A 13,189-nucleotide genomic window follows, 5' to 3' on the forward strand; every position below is an offset into this window, starting at 1 on the left:
CAGCATTTACAAAATGAAGCCCTTGATGCTGTCCCAGATTGAGAAGGAGGATGTTTTCTAATGCCATCTGTGTAGCAGCTGTCCTCTGGGCAGTTTTCCTTATCTCCTGTGAAGGGGCCCATCAATGTCTCACCACATGACTCAGAGATAACACTCTCCAGGAGATAACACTCAGAGATAAACTCTCCAGGAGCCAGTTCTGTTTAACAGGGGATCAAGGACCCACCATGACTCAGAATGACATCAGCCCATGGTGAGATGCTCTGCCCAGGGGGGAGGAGCTAAGCATTCCCACTTAGATATATTCTGGGGTTTGAGACAGAGCAGCAGCCTTTCTATAGGTTTCCAAGAGCTGGAAATGTGTCAGTCACTACACTGACTACACCTTTTCTACAGGACCACTGCACAAACAGAAACCGCATCTGCCACTCTAAGACGACTGCAGCCACTCCAATTTGGACTGCTACCAACATGCTGGTCAAAGGGTGGCAGGTTGTATTCTGACTCTGTCAGTGGTTTTCTTTTTATATTATTGCATGTATTTTGTTTATTTTCTTTTCTGTTCTCTTTTCCCAGTAAACTGTATTTCTGACTTGGAGTGTCTCACTGGTTTTGCTTTAAAACCAGAACAATGCTTAAACACAGACATCCTCTTTGTGATGTCAAATGGGTATCTTTGCCTTTTGTGAAGGCCAGGATGCACAAACAGAATGCAAAAATGGTATTTATCACAAGGAGTGGGAGACAAGGAAAAGGGGGCAGCAAGATAAAATGCAACCCAAGGGAAGGCATGAAAGAATATATGTATGTGCTGCATTAATAAAAGCCCAGAAAAAAAATCCTAAAAGAGAGTAGGCAATGGACACAGTAATGCCACTGAATAGGATTAGATAAAAAGCTTGAAAAGATAATAAAAATAGTTTATCCAAGAAATAAAAAAGAATGAGAAGGGAGACAAGGGGAAAAAGAATTCACATTTTTAGCACAACGGACAATGGAAAAACTATTCTGATCTCAGCTATACATAATTACATCTAGTTACCTTCTTTCTCTGCAGTAGAAAAATATTTCAGGTCATTGTATGTGAATATGTTTCAGAAGTTTGGAGATTTAAATATTTCAAAATATTACTGCATGTAACCCACACCAACTTTACATGACTGTAAGTATTCAATATACAAGAACAGAAAAAATCCTACTCAACTCCAGCTGAAACCAAAGCCAGTCACCCAAAGTGTGTCATGTAAGAGTGGAGAAGTGATCCCTCAGAATAAATTCATAGACAGACATGCATAAAAGGGTGCAAAATTATATCTGAGAGTTCTTCTTGTATAGGAAAACATTCTCTATATTCCTGGGATCTCCCATAACCAGAAGATTCATGCTATTTCTACAGCACCCAAACAAAGAAAATCAACATTACAAAAGCTATATCAGAGCCACTTAGATCAGAAGTGGAGAAGCAGCACACACACTCCAGACAAAAAGATGACCCAAACTGTGAAGTAACAGAATATAATTTTACCCTCTGTTTTTATGGCAATTAACCACAATGTGAGAGGGTCTGTTATGGAAGGCACCAAATAACTGTGTGTCCTTCTCCACAGCCAGGGGGAGGCTGGAATCTGCTATCCTGTATGTTGGAACCATTACATTGCCTGATGCATTTGATTTATTATTTCAGCTCAGCCCAAGGCAACACAAGAGACCCTGAACTCACAGAAGAGCCATAGTCGAGTCCTTGCCACTGGACACACATTTTGTGACGCAACACAGACTGAGCCAAAAGGAAAAAAGCAAAGCTCTTTGTCTGCCTGTTCAAAACTTTCAGTCTTTTTACCATAACAGTGCCCTGGTGTGCCATGCCCTGTGTCCCAAAAGAGGAGAACAGGAACACCATGGTAGCTGAGCAAAAAAAGAAACAAAAACTGCCTCTACCCCAGAGTGCTGGGAAGAGGAGGACAGAAGCTGTTTCAACAGAATGCAGCAGGTTACAGAGAGAGAAATCCAAGGGTGTGGGATGCTCCCCGCAGCCAGCAGGCTTCTGAGCAGTGAGTGAATGCTCACAATTAGTCTGAAAGGTGAATTTGACATCATGGGCCCAAGTCAACAATTTCTGCTTCATGGAAAAAGGCCACAAGCTCATTGATTGTAAACCTCTTGCAGAGGAAGGGTTTTAGGAATGAATTATGCATCCTGACTGAAAGAAAAACACTCCTTGGAGAATTAGTCTTCATACAGCAACTGAAGACTTCACACTTACTTCAAAATATTAACCCAAGACCCATATCCAGTGTTGTCAAGCTTTTAGAGTCATGTTTGAGTAGAAGGAACAATTGTTGGTGTGTGACATCTGGTGTAACTTCATGCTCTAATATGGAACAGAAAGTCAGTCCTTCATGCTAATATATTTTAGGTAATCACCACAGAAACCAGAGAATCCAAAGTATTTAATTCAGAGAAATTTTTTAGGTCTTTGTTGCAATAAAGCAAATATTTGAATAATGCACTATTATCTTTAGAAGTAGCAATTGCAAAGTTTCTGACTACTTGGTCAAATAAGAAAAAAAATCTTGGCATTTAAAGAATGCTGCATCATTAAAAAAAGTATTTTGGAGAAAGTCTTTGACTTCCACATATCACTGAAAAAACCCACCTTTCTAAATTCTTTTCTGGATGGAATGAGGGCACTTAATGATGTAACTAAAGAATGCCTGAATTAGCTCCTCAGTGAAATAAATGTCTGAAAGAGATTGAGAGTGAAGATTGACCAAGCGTTGCTCAACTGGACCCAGTTCTGAGAGACTCCTCTAAAAGAGACAGTGTAGAAGCTCTTTCCTGGAGAAATTTTAAAGCTTTTGATACATGACCATAGACAACTCTTTCCAAAAGCCCAAAGATGGCAAAATTTTATGCCTTGAGCCTTCATTACAGAGAGTAGTGAACAGACTTCTCCCACAACTCTGTTACTGATCTGACACATGGCTTTGATGAAATAATTCTTCAAATCTCTGCTTACAATTCTTTTTATATTCAACCAAAGTTCTTTGTAATTTGGGCTGCTCCCCATGAAGCATCCACACAGTGAAGTCTTGATATTAATGAACAAATTGTACTGCTGAAGAATAGACAATTCAGGTTTACATTACAGCACTATACTAATATATATGGCAGGGTAAATTGTTAAACCATGGAGAACCAGCCCCAGTGCACAAATAAGCAGTTTTCAGCTATCTATCACCTTTGTGTTAATTTATAAGGCACATAACAGTAATTTGGGTTTTGCTGCTATTAATCCCTCTTATTATCAGGGGGATTTAAGTAGTGTTTATTCAGAATTTATGGCCAAAATTTATAGGAGAGCAGTGTCAGGGGAAACAGAAAATTTAGGACTAATTGCTGCCAATTGGTAAATTGCACCATCAGCAAAAGTTGGTGGATAAGTGGTTCCCAATACATATGTATCAGCATTTTTTCCTTTAAAGGTAAAGAGAAGAAACACTGCAAGCTCATTGTTCTTACAGGGAAAAGTGGATTAAAAGGGAAGAGTTTGTTGAAGACTTCACAGCCTTAAAATGTATGGCAGTGCCTTGCTAGATTTCCCGGACAGGGCTCCATGAAACTGAGGAAACCCCACCAGAGATGATTAAACACTACCAGGTAAATACTTACAGAGGGCAAATGCTTCATTTGTGGCAAATTGGGTACTGACTTAAGAATTCATTGAAATTCTGCAAATTTACCCATTTGACTCTCTTGCCCTAGCCACAGCCACACAGATAATTTCATTACCAATCCTCACTGGGATCACTGGTCCACTACAAGTAAAGAAATATTTCTCACTCTTTAATAAATTAACTAAACAACTGAAAAAGGAGAGCAAGATGAATGGATTGGTTATTTCAATAAATTTAACAAAAAAGACATTAGGGAGATAAGTTTGAAAATGTGAGGATTGCAAGGATGGTGTTGAAGTCAGTGGGAATATTTGCATAGAGCTGGTATCCTGATATCCATTAGCCTGATATGAATATGCACTCAACTATAAAGAATTATAAAGAATTATAACCCAAGAGTCTTGAAAAATTGTCAAAGCATTATTTGCCTTGATGTCAGCACACCTAAAAGCTGTTCTGCAGTCCTATCTTGCTCCATCATGGCCCACAGCAAGGGTCTGACTCTACAAACCCAGTGGGCTTCACTGAGGTTAGGTGAAGGAGGAAGACTCCTACAATCTCAGCTTTTTGGTTTTTTTTTTATTTTTGGTTTTTTTTTGTTGTTGTTTGTTTGTTTGTTTGTTTTTGTTTGTTTGTTTGTTTTGTTTTCTTTTGTTTTGTGTTGTTTTGTTTATTGTTGTTTTTTTCTTTTTTCTTTTTTTTTTTTTTTTGGGGGGAGGGGGTTTGTCAGCTTCCCAACAATTTCATTTAATATTTCAGAGAATTTTAAAATTTGTCTCTTTCACTAATATCTTTTTATCCTCTGTTTAGGGAAGGTGATTTTCAACTATGGCACACTTCAATATCTTGTGCTGTGGTACGTGCTTGAGAACACACAAATCAGTCCTCAAAACATCAAAAGAGATCCAACCAAGGTCAGCAGGAAAGTAACATCTCAGTTGTAATTATTACCATAATGGAATCAGTAAGAGTTTGTTCATTGACTATCATCAGATCAATCTCTCTTCTTTACCATATGTTACCCTACAGCCAGGACTGCAACTAAATCTTTTTTTTTTTTTTTTTTTTTAAAGAAAGAAGAGAGGTGGAGAGATCTGCACACCCCTGTTTTTCCAAATTATTATTACACATGAAAAATCCTCCTGTGACAGCTTTGTTCACAGCATGTTCCTTACCTCTATGAAAGAAAAGTCTTCCCCAGACATAATATCAGTGACTAGAATTGCTCACAAATCAAAATGCACTGTTCTATAACAAGGAAAGAATCAGTCCTGCAGATAAAAACAATATTTAAAACAAGCTCCCATTTCCCCCACATTTTTACAATAACCCACATCTTGACCTGTATTTGTTTTTGTAATTCTTTTCTAAGCAGGACAAAACAGTCCCCAAAGAGTGAAAAAGAGTAAACTGAATTGTACTCCATTTATTTTTGTATAGTCCTTCCTGCACAAAGAAACTGAAAGTGTCAGGGATATAATAATGAGAGCATTTATGCATTTTTTTCAAATGTTATGGTCTGCTTCAGAACTCTTAAAAGCCTTGTGATCTAATAGGACGGTTTATATTTCTTATAAAATGTTGCACAGGGAAGTTACATCTGTCTTCCTTTTTTAAAATTTGTTGTAACACTTTTCTATGGAGCTTTGGCTTCCAGATCCCAGAGGCCCTGAGAGCCTCTACCTCACTAAAGTCTAGAAATCCCATTTAATAAAAACAGATTATTGAGTGACTAAAGGGTTCTGATCCAGTTTATGTTTGGGTCAACAAATGAGGGTACAATAACATAATTATGGACTGGAGTGAAGACCAGTCCCAGTGTGCTCTGTCCCACTGCCATGGCACCATCCCTGCTATCTGGAATATTCCACCAATGCCAGTGATTGAAAGAAATCTTGGAGCTATCCTAACAAAACTGTGATCCACGTGCAGGGCAATCTAGCTCCAAAAAAGTCTCCTAGCACTAATTTATTCTCTTTTTTATTTTTTTCATTTAGGCCAAGCAGAGATTTGGAGAAAGAGCTGGCATCTATTAAAAGGATTGATGTACAGGTCTTCCCAGTACCTGCTGAATCACTGTGGATAATCGTGCAGCAATAAAGGCCATGAATCTGCTGCAATCTCTGATCTCCACATCTGAGCCACAATTACAGCACCAGGCCAGGGTGAAGATACAGCAGAGCCAGCAGCCCTGACAGCAAAGCCATTAACAACTGCTGCTCCTCAGCCCTCCAGCTGGACTGGGAAATGCCAACATCTTCATTCTCATTCAGTCTATCAGAGTCTGAATGGATTTTCTTTTTAAGTATCTAACAAAAAGACAAAGTATCATATGGAAATGTACCTCAATCTTTTATTCATAAGGCAGCATCCTGGGGGAACAAGCACCACATCTTGCAATCCATTCTCCTCTCCTGAGCTAGAATGAAAACCCTCTTATGATTTTTGTTGTAGGAAGTATAAAAAGACTAAGTGAAGTTGTAGGAGCATTCTATTTGAATGACTGTGAGAGTGTGATCCCCTAAAATTGACAAAAAGAGGCTTGTGGTAAGGAAAAGCTGTTTAGAACAATCACTGTCCACACCAAGTCCACTCTGCATGAAATTATGTCATTGTGACCTCCCAGCAGTCATTGAAAGACAATAAAAGTCATGCACGTGCAATCAGAAAATGCCATTTATGATGTGTGTTTCAGGCAATACTGGAACATGAAAAGGACATTTAGGTGCCATGGGATGAGCACAAACAATCTTAAAACTGTTGTTCTGCACAAGAAAGGGGAGTGTAAATCTTGTTTACTTTGGAGCTACATGGCAGCCTGTGCCAGACTCGGAATAAAAAGAGGAGCATGGAGGGAAGGAAGAATATCATGTAGAACAAAAGGCCAACAAAAATTTAAGGAGAAAAACTGTATAATCAATCATAGATTGACAGATATCATGTTGATGCTGTAAGTTTTTAGCTTTTATATTTTTCAGATCCTGTACTGCATCACTGTATAACTCTGATCTCAATATAGGGTGTGAATAAGCTCTCTTCACAGTTTGGTCAGACAAAACAATCCTTCCAGGCCTGAGATCCAAGGACACCCTCTGCTTCAGCACCAGAAAAGAATAAACAAAAGTGAATGAAAGGGGGGAGCAAACTGGGGGACTGTGACTTCATTACCCAAATCAGTAATTAGAGGAGTCACCCCTGATACACAGATAGAACAACTTATAATTGTCTGAAAAACTGGTGACCATCATCCATCCTGAGTGTAGCCTCTGGAAGGCTTTTGACTGCCCAAGGTGTACCTATTAAAGGCCTTTAATAAATATCCCCTTTATTCTCTTAACTCTGTCTAGCCTCTGTTCTTGTTCACTCCAAGGCATTAATGTCACCAGGCTCCTAAGTCAAGAATATCCAAAAACAGGATTCTTTGTTTTGCTTATTGCTGTGGGTTGCAACTTCTCACTCACTTTGATCACCAAAAATGTCATTCTTATTTTGAATAATATTGTTGTTTTCTCTGAGTTTGTTTGGAAACAGAAGACAACTAAAAAGAAACAAATTTCTGAGGAAAGCAAAGCAAATAAAGCAGTAATGGAAACAACGACAGATACCAAACACATTCAAGTCATCTGCAAGCTTTCACAGCTGTAACTTTTGCTTTTTGTTTTGAGGGAGGTAGAAAAGGGGCAGGTACTTTTACCGTGAGTATTTTGGAAGAAATCAAGAGCACCCAAGGCTTAGGGTGATAGGCAGCATTTGGGTTGTGTTTTGCTTTTGTAATGTCACTGGTTGTAGTCAAATTGACTGGATAGTGGGATGTTAAATACGGAAAATAAAATTCAATTCCCACCAGTCATTTATGAACAGGTGGCAGTCTTGGATTTTGACAGAGTTGGAGTTTAGGTAAAAGAAAAAAACAGGCCTTTTAGACTTAAAAGGGGTTTAAAATTTATTTCATGGATTTGACTCGATAATGTGATGTCAGCCTGCCAAGCATTGATCTCAACATCCAGCTCAGAAAGCTCCATGGGGAGTGACATCCTGGTCTGTCTGCTCTGTGTAAAGGACCTGAAGCAGCCCAAAGAAATTCTCAAAGCATGAAGATGGCTGACAAGAAGAAAATCATATGGAATTAACTTTTCTTCTGCTCTTTAGACTAAAACAACACACAAAAAACTGCACAGATGTGTGAACTGAGAGACTAGAAGTTCTCCTTCCAATTTATTCACTGAATGGCCATAGCCATAGTAGAGCCATTTTATAGGCTGGAGTTACCAAAGTGAGCCCCCTTTTCAGAAAATATTCTCTTACCTGCAAACATATCAGAGGCTAAATTTATATTCCTAAGAAGGTTAAAATGTTTGACTGAAAGACTAAACCAAGGGGTTTTTTTTTTTCCACGTCAGGAATACAGCTGGCCAACACATTCGGTCTTTAAACTGCAAGAAGGTTAAGGAGGTTTTACAGTTGCTAATTTATGTCATTTCTATATTTCAAACTCCATCCATTAACTCTTTAAGAAGAATGCACTGTACCTAACAAATACATCACAACTACTACTGTGAAACACAAGTTATTATTTCCCCTTTCTCTGGTCAGTAGATGCACACTACAGATAATTATACAATCACAGAGGTTGGAAGGGACCTTTAAGATCAAGTCCAACCATCAACCCAGCACCATGACCATATTCCCCACTAAACCACGTCCTCAAGTGCCGTATCCACATGGTTTTTGAACATTTCCAGGGATGGTGAACTCCCCCACGTCCCTGTGCAGCCTGTTCTAATGCTTTACAAACCTTCCCATTAAAAGTGCTTTCCTAACATCCAGTCTAAACCTACCATGGTACAATTTGAGGCCATTTCCTCTCATCTTGTCATTTTCTATCTGGGAGCCCAATCAGCGGTCAAGATTTTGGGAGATCAAAGTCCCACAAATGTGAGATTGAAAAAGCAGAAGGAGCTCCCCTACGGCTCAAACCACGTCCCAAAAGCAGAAGGGAGCTGGGTGGAATTTTCTAGGGCTGCTACCAACCCAGCCATATGGCCTGTGGCTGCTGCTGGAAGGACACTGATGCCCCAAATTCCAGATTTGCTCAGCAGTGCCAGTAGGAACACTTGGTCAAATCACCGTCTTGAAATAAACATCTCAAAAGCAAAACACAAACTACAAAAACAGCTTTTCCCCCCTCAGGTCCTGTGCCAAAATACCTTTGATGGTAACTGAAGACTCAGAGGGATCACAATTTTTAAGAGTAATCTATCATGATGGCAGGTAGATATCATGGAGCTGGGTTCAGGATGAAATCCCAGCTGAACACAAAAATGTCAGATGATTGAACAGACCCACAGACTGAGAATTTGTAAATAAGAATTGAAAGACACAGGGTTATCTACCCTCAGAAGAGAAAGAAAAAAATGTCATGTCACCTTAATAGATTTAATTATGGTTTCCTCTGCCATGTATACTAATAACTGGTGCTAGAAGCAGAGAAAGATATTTTCCTGGGGAGTGAGCTGTACTGATAGCAATGTTCAGTGGGATTTGCTGCAGTATTCCAGACATCTTTAATATTAATACTGGGTAGTCAAGGTCCCTTATTTTTCTTAAAGCACAAAAAATTGTACATATAGAAGGATATACAGTAAGTTCAGCCACAATTCTGCCCCTTACAGCCTCATTAACTCTTACATGGAAAGCAGGGAATATTCTTAGCTTTAAAACACAGGATGAATTGTTATTGGTTTTATTTATCTTCTTACATAACCAAACTAATTTGTCCTGTGCTGTTTGTCATTCCTAATTAAACTGTGGCCTGCCATGAGATGGCAGCATGATCCCAGCTACCTCCAAAGGAAGGTGAACATGGCACAGAGGAAAAAACATCTGACAGATAAAGTAAAGGCCCTGTGTGTCTCATATGCAAGTGAAAAACAAATCCCCTTTACATCAGAAGGCTCTAAAATATAAGATAATAACAACATGATGATAAAGTATTTAGAGAATAGGACAACCTTGCTATTTTGACAGAAGACACTTCAGTCAATCCTGTTAGTGCAGAGCTTAATCCAAATGTCCCAGGAGGCTCCTGAGGCCCCAGGGCAGCTGGTGGGAAATAACCAAGTTTGTGAGGGGCAGGGATGGTGAATGCAAACCTTCACACCTTGTTTATGCCTCTCATGAGGGGCCTGAGAGAATGTTTCTCATGTTGCTCATGATTTCATAGATAAAAATGATCATGAACTGAAACCAAACCTGAGACACACTCATGTATAATAACGTTCACGCTCCAAATTGCTGTACAACAAAGAACATGAAATTGGTCACACTCACTATCAAACCACAGAAGCTGGCAGCAGGAAGGACAGCAGTGACAAGGCCATCTGTCAGCTGGCACTGGGCATCATCAAGTACTTGGAGGTACCAAAGCAGAGAGAACAGTCAGGCAGAGAGCTGAAGGAGCATAATTAAGTAAATGAGCACTCCCTGATACCTGGAACAAGAGGGAATGAAATTCCTGCCTGTGGGACTGGGTATGAAGCTGTACCTCCTTTAATCTGCCCCACAGGCATTTACCATCCAGGAATAGCACACCCAAAAGTGGCAGACTGGGGAGGGACAGACAAACAACATGAGCATCTAATGAAAACACAGGGGTGATAAGGAATTTCGGAACATTTCTCTTTTTATTAATTATTACACTGAGAATCTTATTCAGCAAGTCTTTGAAATAGATGCAAGAGATACAGATGGAGAATAATGAAGTCAAAAAGCCAAAATCTTTTTGCCTGCATTCGTTGTACAGTTTATTCTGCACATTACCTGGAAATAGTAAAAAAGCTTATTTGAAATTCCTTTTGTTGATTTATGAGGAACTGTCCAGAATCTGCCTTTGCCTGATGATATACTGACATGTGACTTTCAAATCATGATAAATACATACACACATGTGTGTGTATTTATCACACAGTCATAGAATGGTTTGGGATGGAATGATCTTAAAATCCATCTCATTTCACCCCTGCCATAGGCAGCAAGACCTTCCACAATCCCAGGTTGCTCCAAGCCCCATCCAACCTGGCCTTGGGCACTTCCAGGGATGGGGCAGCCACAGCTGTTCCAGGCAACCTGTGCCAGGACCTCCCCACCCTCACTGGGATCAACTCCTTCCTAAAATCCCATCTAGGCCAACTCTCTCTTTAAAACCATATAAATATTGTATATCTTTTTTCATCTCAGAATTTCCTGCTTGCTAAATTTGACAAACTCTCTCTGTAAAATGGATATTAAAGCATTAATTTTCTGGGTGGGCCAAGAAACATGTCCATTGTTTTATTCTATGGAAAAGTGTAAAGCTCACCAATCGATAACAAGAATTAAAGTGAACTTATGGTACTTTATATTACAATCCCATAATTGTCTCTGTAATTTTCCCCAAGTAACTTTAACATGCCTTTTCATTCAAAGCAGTGAAACTCCAGATATCATAATCCAAGATAATAGACTTGAATCAATAACCAAACAAGAAAAAGATCCCCCACAAAACCCACACAGAAATGTCTCCTCCCAGTGTTTCTGTGGGTGTGACGTACACAGACAATAACTTCAGTCCCTCTCTGTAGCTACAAACTACCTCAAACCAATTATTTAAATAATAATACTCTGCCAGGGAAAAAATACGTGACACATTTTTAAGCCAAGGAGATCTCCCAGTCTGAACTCCTCCAACATCCAGACAATTCTCACCCATTTTTCACATCAATAACTTGAGTTTCAGTGAAGGAAAATAGGCATACATGATTGATTTTTCCAGCCTATGATAGTATCAAATTTTTGTTCACTGGAGAACATCATGTACACAATTTTGCTGCTGCACCAGAGAATATCTGATTTTATTTAGACTAATCAATATTTCCTGGAAAAAAAAAAAAAAAAAAGAAAGCCCACACCAAAAAACCCCAACTGAACAAAAACCAAAACCTGTCTGCATGAAGGTGTACCAGGAATTACACAGCTCATGAGAAGGACAGATGGATATTTTGGGACTGCTCACATGCTGAAAACTGGAACATTTCATATTTCAGTCTCCAAGGGCTCTTCCAGCCACTTGAACAGACTTGGATCATATTCTTTCCCTTCTCTTTATTTTGTGATGAATGTGTGCATAAGTACCACAGGCAACTTTTTGATTGTTTCCATGGATTTTTTTTTTCTCCAGACACTTTCCCAGTGCTGTGCCACTATGCCACTGAAGCTCTGCTAATGCAAAATCCATCATGGCATAACAGGATAATTGCATCAGATTGCTGGTGCACAACAATACTCTGTGTTATTGCACTGTCATGTCACCTGCTCTTTCTGATCTAAACTCAGGATAATTTGAAACATGTCTTTATTAGTTTCTACAGTAAGGATAAAATCTCTTTATTCCTAAACATCCAGAAAAGAACACCTTCTCAGGTAACAAACAAACAAGAAAACTCTCCATGTTTGAAAATTGCACCTAATATAATTTTGGAGGATATTTGGGGCTCAGTGGGGGCAAAAGCCATAAAAACTTCCAGAATGCCTAAAATTTACTGAGCTGAGTGCTGGGACCTTGTCTTAAAACCTCTTACAGCTCCCATCACTTCACAGCTGCCTGTTCCTCTTCTTGTTCTTACTGAAGTTCTATTAAAAATAACTCCAATTATTATTAGCTTGTTTTATTTTCTCCCTGCAAATTACAATCACATAAAGCATAAGAGTTTCAAGTTGCACTGAATTGAGAAGACAGAAAAGGTCTTTCCCTAATAAATCCCACCACCAAACAGTAAAAAGCACAGTTGCACAGAGCTGAAAAAAAATGTTTTCTAATGAGCAGCAAGTTTGCCTCATAAAAAAATACTTCCAGGGAAAAAAAATTATAAACTGATGTATTTCAGAAAGAGAAAGAATAAGTCCTTCATGAAATATCAATTTTTTTTGTCTCTAAGTGGCCATTTTACTGAAGAGTGGTTCACAATTTCAAAATTATGTATCATTCAATAAAATAGTGCATTTATTAATTCACTGTTTCATAATTCCCTGAAAATACTCTGTTCAGCTGAAAACTGAAACCAATTTTTCTACTTGCCAACCAGAAAAATTTATAATTGCCAAAGCCTCTGCATGAAACTAAAGGTTTATGCACATTGTACAACCACAACAGAAAAACTAAACAGAACATGGGCCCTTGTAAGACATTTCTGCAAACTGGGAACTGTGAACAGGAATCATCTTCCATTTTTAAGATGAATCAGGAAAACCCAAATACCTTTAGTTACAATTACCCACAGATTTTAGCTTTGATTTGTACTATTCTTCCTAACCTCACACGATTGACTTCAAAATCATAATTTCTTAGAATAAATTATGTTTCTGTACCCATTCAGCCTGCATCAATTTATTAACTACATCTTTCTAGTACTATGTAAACATGAGGCTGTCAAAGTCTGTTTATTTAGAACAGAAAAAGCTTGATGCAACGTCTCAAA

Source organism: Lonchura striata, chromosome 18, assembly GCF_050655825.1.
Source record: "Lonchura striata isolate lonStrDom1 chromosome 18, ASM5065582v1, whole genome shotgun sequence".
Taxonomy (NCBI): Eukaryota; Metazoa; Chordata; class Aves; order Passeriformes; family Estrildidae; genus Lonchura; species Lonchura striata.